We start from the raw sequence: 11684 nt of genomic DNA, 5'->3' as shown, positions 1-11684 counted from the left end.
TGTTTACATTGGACTTGAAGACGACCATATTGTAGTCAGCTGGAAAGCATGCAAATAGAAGGGAGTTCCACAGGTGTGCAGTTCTAAGGAAGAAGTTTTTTTTTTCATGGAATCTACGTTCAGGTTTAGGCACAGATAAAGAGTGAGGGAAATTATTCAGTGTTTTTAGCTAGACGAGTGTTCCCCGTGAATGTTTGGTGAAGGGACCATAGATTGGAGCTCATACGAGCAATTTTCATTAAAATAACGATAAAGCAGAGACAGGCTTGCAACGTCTCTTCTGTGAGAGAGGTTGCAGAGAAGAGAAAAGGGCATCTCTTATTAGGCCACGAAGTCTATTTTGAACTCTGTCAAGGCATTATAAGGTATTTCAAGCAGCTCCTGTCCAGATGTGGCAATAATACTCCATCCTTGGATGTACCTGGTTTATATAGGTAGAGAATTGCATCACAGTGAGATATCCACTGCATCGATAGAAGAATCCCACCATTTTTCCAGCGACCTTGGCAATGGATTTGATATACGTGTTCAATTTCAGATCAGGAGTAAATGCCAAGTCCAGAAGCTTGTCAAAACATGGAGCCTCACTAAGACGAGAGCCATTCATTTCAATTGATGCCAGATGGGGATCAGAACGTTGATGATATAAAGAGAGTTGGTTTTAGATACATTAAAAATAACTAGCCACCTCTTCCACTATTGTACCACGTGCTCAAAATCAGAGGAGAAAGAGAGAGAGAGAGAGAGAGAGAGAGAGAGGAGGGGAGAATAAGAGAGAACTTGTTTTTTTGCGGCCTTTGATGTGCTGTCATAGATGGTAGTGTCATCAGCATAAATGTCTACGAATGATCTAAAGATATAATTTGGAAGATCATTGATGGAGATCAGGAAGAAGTTGGGCCCAGAATGGACTCCTGAGGGACTCCAGCATTAATACTATGAGCTTCTGATTTCTGCTCATCAACCACTACTCTTATGAACCTATCAGAAAGAAATGATTTAATAATTGAAAAGACATCTTCAGCTATACCATAGCTGGAGATCTCGTGAAGTAGACCTTTATGCCATACCCTTTCAAAGGCCTTTGATATGTCAAGAGCAATTGCCCTAGAAAGGAAACCTCTCTCTCGAGAGATTCACTAATCCTATGAGATATAACCGTTAGCACGTCTACTGCAGATCTAGCAGAACGGAAACCGTATTGCATGTCACTAAGAAGGTTATTTTTGCTGAGGTGGTTGACTACTTCTCTTTAACACAGATTCCAGTAACTTACTCATGACGCACAGGAGACTTATTGATCTGTACTGAGAGCGAGATGACTTATGAGATCTTCAGGGCACACTGATGAGATTTTCTAGAGTGTTGGGAAGCAATTCTCCTTCAGACAACGCTTAAACAGCTTTCTAAGCATGGGAGCTAGTTCTGGTTGAAACGTTTTCAGCACTGTAATTGGAATACCATCAGGGTCAGTTGCTTTACTGGAATCAAGATTTTTGATTAGCTTGGCAACATCACGCACATATATTTCTATGTCGCATAGAGTGTTTTCTGATATAGGAGGAAATACGGGAGGTTGGCGGCCTTCGTAGCATAGGGTAGAATTAGCTGCAATGTTCTTGACAAAGAGTTTGGCTTTGTGTGATGCTGACGAGATTACCTCAGGTCCATTGATTGGGATAGAGCACACACTTCTGTTCAGGATCCTATTTGCTATTTGACAAAACTGGTAGGAACAAAGCCGTTCATCAGCCACTTTGGACTTGACGGACTGAGCATACAACTTTCTCGCGTTCTTCATTACTCTTTTACAGTGGTTGCTAGCAGTCCTGAGGACGGCTTTAGCCTCAGTACATCTGTACGTTGGAAGCAATAGAAAAAGCGGAGAGAACCACGACTGGCTGTTAAGTTTTTGCTGGAATATTTTCGAGGATATGAAATGGTCTATATCTACACCTACAATTAACCATTCCATCAGGTCTGATACTATAGAGGACACATCCTTTCCACATCCTTTTAAAACATGGAATGCAGACGTAGATCTGATATAAGTGTACGGAAGCTATCCCAGTCAGCCATAGAGTATCGATATACTATACTGATATATCCTGCGGTGGGTGGCCGTAATAAAAGGATATTCAAGAAAGGTATTCCACCAGGGAAATAAATGGATAAAGAGGTTCTGAAGTAATAAAGAAATAGAGAAGTTTATTGAGAATATTTACAGAGACAGCGTGTTACGTTTTTAAGTGTTCCCGCCCAGGGAAGGCTCTCACAACCGGTGACCGGTGATAACGTTCTTTCGATAAAAAGTTCCAGCGGTTAATTGCTCATCTCGCCATAACATATACGATGGCAAGGTACGTCTGAGGACTTATTACATTTCGTTTTAATTCGTTTTAATTTTAACTGATACAAAAGAGGGGTCAGAGATCCCAATGGGTGCAGAACGGAAGATGAAGATAGCTCAGGGCAAGTTGTGAGAAAAAGCAATGGAGAAATCGCGACAGAACCTCCCTTCATCATCTGTCTTGTTTGAGTGGGTTTACCATTTCACATTGTGAACATTGAAGTCTCCACAAACGTGAATGTTAGCCGAAGGATGATCAGATAGAATGGGGTCAATTTTCTCAGATATGCTCTTAAAGATAGTCACTCCACTGTTGTGGGGTCGATAGAGAGCAAATATAAATGCAGTGGTGTGAGCAACGACTAGCACTACACAGAAGCACATATAGGTTAATTTAAGACCTTCTCTGGAGATGTCCCTACCGCATGGAAAGCCATCTTTAATTTAGGCACATATTCCATGCCCATGGCGAACTTGGAGGTTCAGATTTGGATGTCAAGTTAGAGTATCCTTTTATTCCAAACTCTTCTAGGGAAATAGTCGGTCTTGTTTAGTCTCTTGTAAATGGGTTTCAACCTTTGGAACATTGAAACATAGACCCCTGATGTTGGAGAAGGAAAAATGATAGTGGGGGTCTACATTGTTTTTTTTTCCCGGAAACTTTTCACGGTGGAGTTTTGGGATTTGTGGAATAAGTCGACAGACTTGCTTAGAGCAGAGTAGAGAGGGGAAGTAAGAGAAAAAAAAAATGGAACGAAGAAATATATTTTTTGTAGCACATGATAAGGTAAAGCCGTAACAATTACCCACTAGTATGTCATCTAGGCCGACCAGAAGCTACTGCATGGTCCAGAATCCATTCACCAAATGGTATTACAGGAGCACCAGTACTTTGTACCTGCTGATAGGACAGTGGTTAATCCAAGGTTCGACTTCTTGACTATCAGGTTGATAACGTCAGCCCAGATAAAACGTTTACTTCCAGCACCCTTACTAGTGACATGGCCACAAGGATAGACATAGAAACAGAAAATGTCCGACATACTTGGTGACTGTTCACGCAAAATACAACCAACCTAGAGTACAGCTTTTTCAGAAAAAGAACCCTTTGTCAGAAAAATCACCCATTAAATATGATGAAAAAGAGCCCTTTGTCAGAAAAATCACCCATTAAATATGAGGACTAGAGACAAAGAAGAAGCAAGAGTAACGGGAGCTGCCGATAACGCACCAACAATGCATTGTTTACTCTCTCTTGGTAAATTTATTTATTACAAAAAATTGGAAATCCATAACAATTAAACGACAGTCACTCGGATGTAAGCGTGACACGTAAAATAGATAAATAACACACACCTATTAATATAAAGATAAACGTCGATCTTACTTTTAAAGAGTGTGTTTTAATTATTTATAATTTGTTTATTGGTTCTAAAATATATGATTTTACGTCTATAAAGATGTATTTTTTATGCGTTTCTCGTTTCCCATTATTTTATTGGCCATAAAATATAAGATTAACGTGTTACAAACTACTGTAATCTATATAATTATAAAACTTTATGAACCGTCCGCCCGGCCTTGCTTGAATCTTATATATATATATATATATATATATATATATATATATATATATATATATATATATATATATATATATATATGTGTGTGTGTGTGTGTGTGTGTATTTCTTATCTGCTCTTTCATCTCTTCTATTTTTTTTTTACATTTATCTTTTTCTGTTGTTTTCTTTTTCTTTTCTATTCTTTTTTTTTTTTTTTTTAATAATTTAATAATGGGCATAATTTCTTAACGATTCCCAGTATCAATTTTGGTTTCGGTTTCAATTCTAGCTGATGGTACTCAAGTCATTATGCACACAAACACACACACACACATATATATATTACTTTTGAAATCATGACTAAATATTGGGTACAATATAATGCTAAATAATCGACAGAGAATTGACTCTATAATCTATATATCTATAAAAATGAAATTGTCTGTGTGTGTACATTTCCCTACCAAACTACTATGCCAATTTTCAATCTACAGACTTGAAATTTGACATATTGAGATTTGGGAAAATCTTTTTAATCGGTTTTCGGCTAGAAATTTGGCTGTCAAGAGGTCAAAGTTCAACGATTTGACTTTGAAATCTCTACCAAACTTCTTCACCAATTTTGGGTTTAAACACTTGAAATTTTAGATGTAGGTTACTTGGAAATCGATCAAACATTTTAATTTTATTTGAGCCCAAAACAATAAATGTTAAGGAGTCAAAATTGGGGTCAAAGTTAAAAAAATTTAGACCTCTGCAGTCTCTACCAAATTACTCAGCCAATTTTTCGTCTAAACATTTGAAATTTTACATAAAGTGTATTCAGACAAAGGTCAAGCTTTTTAGTCGGTTTTCGTCGAAAATTTAGCTGCCAAGGGGTCAAAGTCCCAAAGATTCTACCTTTGCGGTCTCTAGCAACTTATTCACCCGATTTTGGGTCTAAACATTTGAAATTTTACATAAAGGGTATTCAGACATGCAGCAAGCTTTTAAATCAGTTTTTTGCGAAAAAGTTGAAAGAGTTGACCGTTGCAAACTACCAAACTCCTCCGCCAATTTTGGGTCGAAACACTTGAAATTTTAGATGTAGGTTACTTAGCCATAAATCAAACTTTTTAATATATATATATATATATATATATATATATATATATATATATATATGCACATAAAGTTATGAACATTACATAAGACCCGAGCATGCTGAGATGAACTGCTAGTAATAAATACGAAATCTGCGTAAATTAAAATATCATATTTAAGCGTATTTTACGACAGGGCAACGCCGGGCGCCTCTGCTAGTTTGCTAATAAATTTCTCAGGCAAAACAGATGATCAACGCCAAACACTCTATCGACACCAATCATACCAGTACTGAAAAAAAGGCGTAAGCTGTCATAAAATTGGTCACAACCTGGATGGTACACGTTGGCGGTCAGCAGAACCGTTCTGCCCACATTACCGCTGCAACATGTGAATGAAGCGAAATAATATGTTCTGAATATTATCTGTCCTTTTTCAACTTGTCCGTCAACAGTTGCAGCTCACATCTTAATCAACATAACAACCACGCTCCTCAGATGAAACCAGAGATTCAAAAGGAGAGTGTACCATTTCGACTGATTGGACGGTGAAATCGAATTTGTGTACTCGACGACCTTATGCGAACAATGTCTAATAGCTGAATTATTTGACTGACTTTGCAGCCATTGTCCATATTCAATCCAAAAGCAGGCTTTGAACCACTGTCTCACAATGGTTCAACTAGAGAAAACTTGAATAATTATACCAACTGATGACAACTAAGAACCCATACGAGTTCCTGAAAAATCCAAGACTATTCTTGCAGGATAGATTGTATAATCTGCGTTGTGATCTGCGTTGTGATCTGTGCAGAATTAAAGGAGCAACCAAAATGAGCGACGTAATCGTTAAATGATTCATGTGTGTAAGGTCAAAATATGATCCCGTTGGATGGTAGGAATCGTAAAACGTCATTTTCGTCGAAGGGTATTGTAATCTCTTTCTAGCGAGACTTGAGATAAGATAACTTCCTACTACGAACTAGCCTAGCATAATAGTGGATCAACATTATAAATGAGAAAACTTCGAAAAATATTTAACTCCAGAGTGTGAAGATTGTTAAAGCCTTTACAAGTCAATTCATATCTACACCTTAACCCTGACACCCAAGTGACCCGAGAAAAGTAGCGTGTGTCGTCAATGGTCAAATAAAACAATGTATTAACTATACTAACACCAGCGTTTGATAGGCTCAAGGCTATGTTACTAGAAGCAAAGATCTTTAGTAAAGTAAACCATAGACAAGTCGAATTAGCTGAGACATTAAGAAACATTACAACTTTTACGACAGACCTATAAAACGTTCACAACAAAAACTCGTCTATCTGCAACAACTGTCAATGATTTTTTCTTTCTTCATCTCTGTGCTTAAAAAATAAACGGAAGCTCCACGAGCAAAGTTTCTTTCTCAGAAGTATCCGTGGAACAAAGTAATGCGGAGCTACTTCCCAGTTGACTACAAGATTGTAATTTCAATATGAATATATTTGTGTTGAACCGTCCTCTTCCATCATCATGCTGTCTCACCACCCACCTGAAACTCATTAAGTTTATCCCCGAGTGGGTTTTAGGCTTCGATAAGTGATTAATCTTAATAATAATAATAATAATAATAATAATAAAGATCTGGTTTTATATAAGTATAAATACCTATTTAGAGAGGGGGGGGGGCTTAATAAGTACTATTTTCTTGGAGTCGGCGCAGCAAACGCTCACAGGCTTGAAACACTCCAACCCGAACATGAAAAAAAAAATTACAAGAAAAAAATTGTTTAGATTCTTGGAGCATATCTAGAGACAACCACAGCCTCAAAGAACCCATTTGAGATCCAAAGCATTTTATGAATAGCAACCTCCAGTGATGCAAACTTCGTCTGCAGCTACGAATCGCTTTACTCATGAAGACGAAATGACAAACAAACATAAGAATGGGTGATCCAATGTGCCAGTCGAGCTCTAGGATATACGAGCAACGTTCCAAAAGTAATGCCTCCTATTTTTTAATCTGCCTTAATGGATCAGAGGGGATTGCAAATTGCATTGTTATGATGACTGAACTTATACATTCATGATCTGAAAGTTTCATCTCTCCGTTGCAAATATTGACGGCGTGAGACTCTAAGAAATCAACCCCTGCCATGAGCGTGCACCAGAAGCAGACATGCGTCATTGAATTCTTCCATGCAGAAAAAAATTAAACCGACCAACATTTACCGGCGCCTACTGAACATTTACGAAGTCGATTCAGCACAGTTAGGAAATGGGTTCGTCGATTTCAGAGTGGCGACAGAGATGCGAGTGACGAAAAGAAAGAAATGCACTCTAGACTATTACGACCGATGCATCAAAAGAGGCTGGCAAATGTCTATTGAGATTGGTGATGACAATGTAGAAAAACAAATTCTGGAGCACAAAATGTCACTCGTTATAATAGCACCAGCCTCGTTTTCGTAGCTCTTCAACATATATATATATATATATATATTATATATATAAATTTAGTGAAATAATAGGAGGCCTTAATTTTGGAACGACCCTCGTATACTAAAAAGTACCAATGTTAGATGGACATGTATTTCCACATCTAAAACAAGTTCACTTATTCATTGTCTATAATGACCGCGAACCTACTCGGATTCGACCATCGGCACATATAGAGCTTTCGAGTTATTTGTGGTTGATAGACGAGTTCTTGCTATGAGTACTTTATAGAGAGAGGCAGATATTGTAAGTCAGTTGAACACCACCAATGAAAATAACGATAAAATACAAAAAGCTAGCAAAGTGTTTTCTGTGAGAAAATGGATGTGGGGACAGGAAATGATCATCTCCCACTAGATTGTGAAGACAATTTTTTACTTCGTTAAAGCAGGAACGGGTGCTTTGAGCGACACCTCTCCTGATGTCACAAATTAAAGGTATTAAATACCAGGTTAAAAGTATTAAATAAACAATCCATATATATTAAACATATTAAATTAATAAGCAATATATATGGATATACATACATGCATATATAGCTTATTTATTAAAAAAAAACACATGTTAGATATTTCACAGGCGTACAATGGTTATATTGATATGGATTTACCTTTTGCAAACGCAGACACACTCTATAGAAATTATCACCAACTCAACCAAAGCTTTTACTTTGTCAAGGCAAGAACGGGTGTTTTGAGCGACACCTCCCCTGATGTGACAGCAGTACTTCGTCTTGGGCAGTATTTACTTCATATAGAGGTAGAGGACTGTATTTCTGGAGTGTTTCAAGCTGAAGAGGACTTTAACTCATGGGATTTGGTAGCACTGAAACCACCAAGAAATAAAGGTTTCGTTGCTTTTGAACAAAACAAACACAACAGTTGTTAATTCAAATTACTAGACTCTTCTATAATTTTTAATTTTGCAGCTTGCTCTTTTCTTTGGGAAGGTTGGCACAGTACGGGGAGAAAGAAATACAACTTCAGTTTGTAACTCATGTTTTAAGACACATTTTTATACGTCTACTCGACTTGCTTCCCAGTTGTTTACCTCGCTTTGAATGCGTATCTGACTTTTTTTCAAGTGCTTTATAGAGCAGCACATCGAACCAACCAACTACCTGTCAAATCTCACCCCCTTGTTTCTCCAATTCCATGGACAAGAGACGCTATTGATTTTGCACACAATGTGAAACACATTTTTCTGTCACATAAGAGTGCTCCAGCTATGTTGTCTTTGATCTTCTCGACCCATAATCGACAAAATTTCTCTGAATTTGGAATCCCAGAAAATCGTTTTAGAGTCAGGAATTCAACGTATACGTCCAACATTAGACATTAACACACACACACAAAAAAAATCACATCATTCTGATCTTGAAATAATAGTGATCACTTCTTGCTAATAGTAAAATAGCTATCAAGGCTGCGCATTTACAAAGACTGCAGTTACATGTTTCTCTTGATTTAGTGAATGGACCACAAACCACAACGAGCACTACGCTCGTCGCAGCTTTTCTGGGATACGATCCGAAAAAAATGACCACCTTTATGATGAGATCCTCATCAAATGACTCAAACATTGGACAATGTGATATACGTGTTAATATTAGGATGAGGCAATGCAGTCCATCGAAATCTTAGAGTGAAGCAACATGAGTAGATCAGGAAATGCAGTTGTGTTCTGGTCATGTGACGTGGTTCGGTGGTGCTAAGTGAAAGTTTCTGTTTAGAAAGAAAGAAAGGAAAATAACGAGAAGAAACGAATGGATATGGACAATTAATCAATGAAAGGCGGTGAGTTATTTTACCTTGTCTTGCGAAGCATACCACAATAATTACAAACAGCAAAACATACATTGTAACATTTTATTACATCGACTGGGACCATTGGAACTCACCCATTAGTATTTTTAAAAGAGTGGAATTTGAAATTGTGACGGTTATAGCATGAATTGACGATTACGATCGGGGGTTTGCTCTCGAGTTGCAGAGTAAAAGCCAAACTCTCTCATCTCGGAATCGAAAGAATAACAGACTAATTAAAACGGGCTCCCGGAATGAGTGACGTACTCGTTGAATGATTGATAAGTGCGAAGTGAACGTATTACCTCGGTGGAGGGTGGGAGTCGTGAGACGTCATTTCCGCCGAAGGGTATTGCGATCTCTTTCTAGCGAGACTTAACAACGAGCGGACGCGCGAAGATAACTTTCTCCACTCCAAACACAGATGCATGAAGTAGCATGCCATACTAGTGGATTAATTAAGGTTAATCTCTCCCTTTGAATGCCCGTAATTGATTTCTACACATCTTTCTCATAGGAATAAGGCCTCAAATTTAAAGAACGAGCGTGTTTCTGTAATCGCGCGATAGCAGAAATAACACACGCATGTATCCTGGCAACGAGCGTGTATATTGTACATTATGTACACAGACCTCACAACACTTGTAGAGATAAATCACATTTATGTTAGTATACATAAAGAAAGACTTTATAATAAAAACTGCAGACATTAACAATAGCACAAGTTATATACAATACTAGAAGGCCGCCCGGTGTTGCCTGATCGTAGGATATGCTTAAATAGGATATTTTAATTCATGCAGATTACACATTTATTATTATTATTTTTATTATTATTATTATTATAGAGAAAATTCTCTATCGATTATATATATATATATATATATATATATATTACACAGGAATCACGACTTATCAAGGCCCGAAGGCCACTCGAGAATAAGGGTTAATGGGTATACATTAGTCCATGTGATTATAGCGCGATAAGCATAAGTAGTGAGAATTTTGTAAATTTGATTACTTAGGGGGACGGTTCCTGAAGAACTTGTTTACGTTGGACTTGAAGACAATCAGATTGTAGTCAGCTGGAAAGTAGGTGATCGGAAGAGAGTTCTATATGCATGCAGTTCTAAGCTTTGTTCATGGAATCTACATTTAGATTTAGGTACAGATAAAGAGTATGGGAAATTATTGATAGTGGTTTTGGCATGACGAGTGTTTTTCGTGAAAGTTTGGCGAGGGGGCCATAGATTGAAGCTCAGCTAAGCACTTGCTATTAAAATAACGATATAGCAGAGACAGGCTCGCAACGTCTCTTCTATGGGAAAGGGGTTCCAAGGAAGAGAAAAGGGCATCCCCCATTAAGCTACGAATCTATTTAACTTTGTCAAGGCAGCTTCTGCCCAAATGTGTCAACAGTACTCCATCGTTGGCAGTACCTGGCTTTTATATAGGTAGAGAATTGCATCAGGTGTGAGATATCTACTGGAGCGGTAGAACGATCCCACCATTTTCCCAGCGACCTTGGCAATGGATTTGATATACGTGTTCCATTTCAGGTCAGGAATAAATGTCAAGCCCAGAATCTTATCAAACATGAAGCCTCCCCAACCGATGCCATATTGACATCAGAGCGTAGATGATGTAGAGATAGAAGCTTGGTTTTAGATGCAGTAACCAACCACCTCTTTCTCCATTGTATCACATGCTCAAGATCAGAGGAGAGAGAATCAGAGAGAACTTCGTCGTTTACGGTTTTTGATGTGCTATCATAGATTGTAGTGTCGTAAGCATAAGTGTCCATAAATGATGCAAGCATGTGATTTGGAAGATCATTAATGTAGACCAGGAAGAGATTTGGGCCCAGAATGGACACATAAGGGACTCCAGCATTAATATTATGAGCTTCTGATTTCTGTCCATCAACCACTCTCTTATGAACCTATCAGAATCATGAACGTATTATTTATAAATTTTTGTTATTCTTTTCCAAAAGGCACAGATATACAACAAACTCAAATAGTGGCGAAGTTTTCCAAATTAAAACTTATGTTGGTACAAAAATAATATCCTTTTTTTATATATATAGTTGAAGTAAAAAAAAACGACATTGTTTTTGCACCAGCCTAATAATATATCCGAACTGTCCATGATTTTCAATTATTTGCGCACCATGGATCTTACAACAACACCTCAGTCTCCGGAGGCCATTCTGCCAGGCATTATCTCCTATTATGTGAACGGCGATTGGTTTATCAATAATCGTCCGTGGCGCCTCCACCAAGGAACGTCGACTGGTCTGTTCTCGGCTATTATTGTGTCCGACCAGAATGCTCCCTCCTCCAATCAGATGAGCAAGTTTTCCTCCACCTTCAGGCCCGTGCTATATCTCGAAAGGAAA

Source organism: Euprymna scolopes, chromosome 18 (assembly GCF_053919585.1).
Source record: "Euprymna scolopes isolate OS-2025 chromosome 18, ASM5391958v1, whole genome shotgun sequence".
In the NCBI taxonomy this organism is placed as follows: Eukaryota; Metazoa; Mollusca; class Cephalopoda; order Sepiida; family Sepiolidae; genus Euprymna; species Euprymna scolopes.
This window is presented reverse-complemented; position numbering follows the sequence as displayed.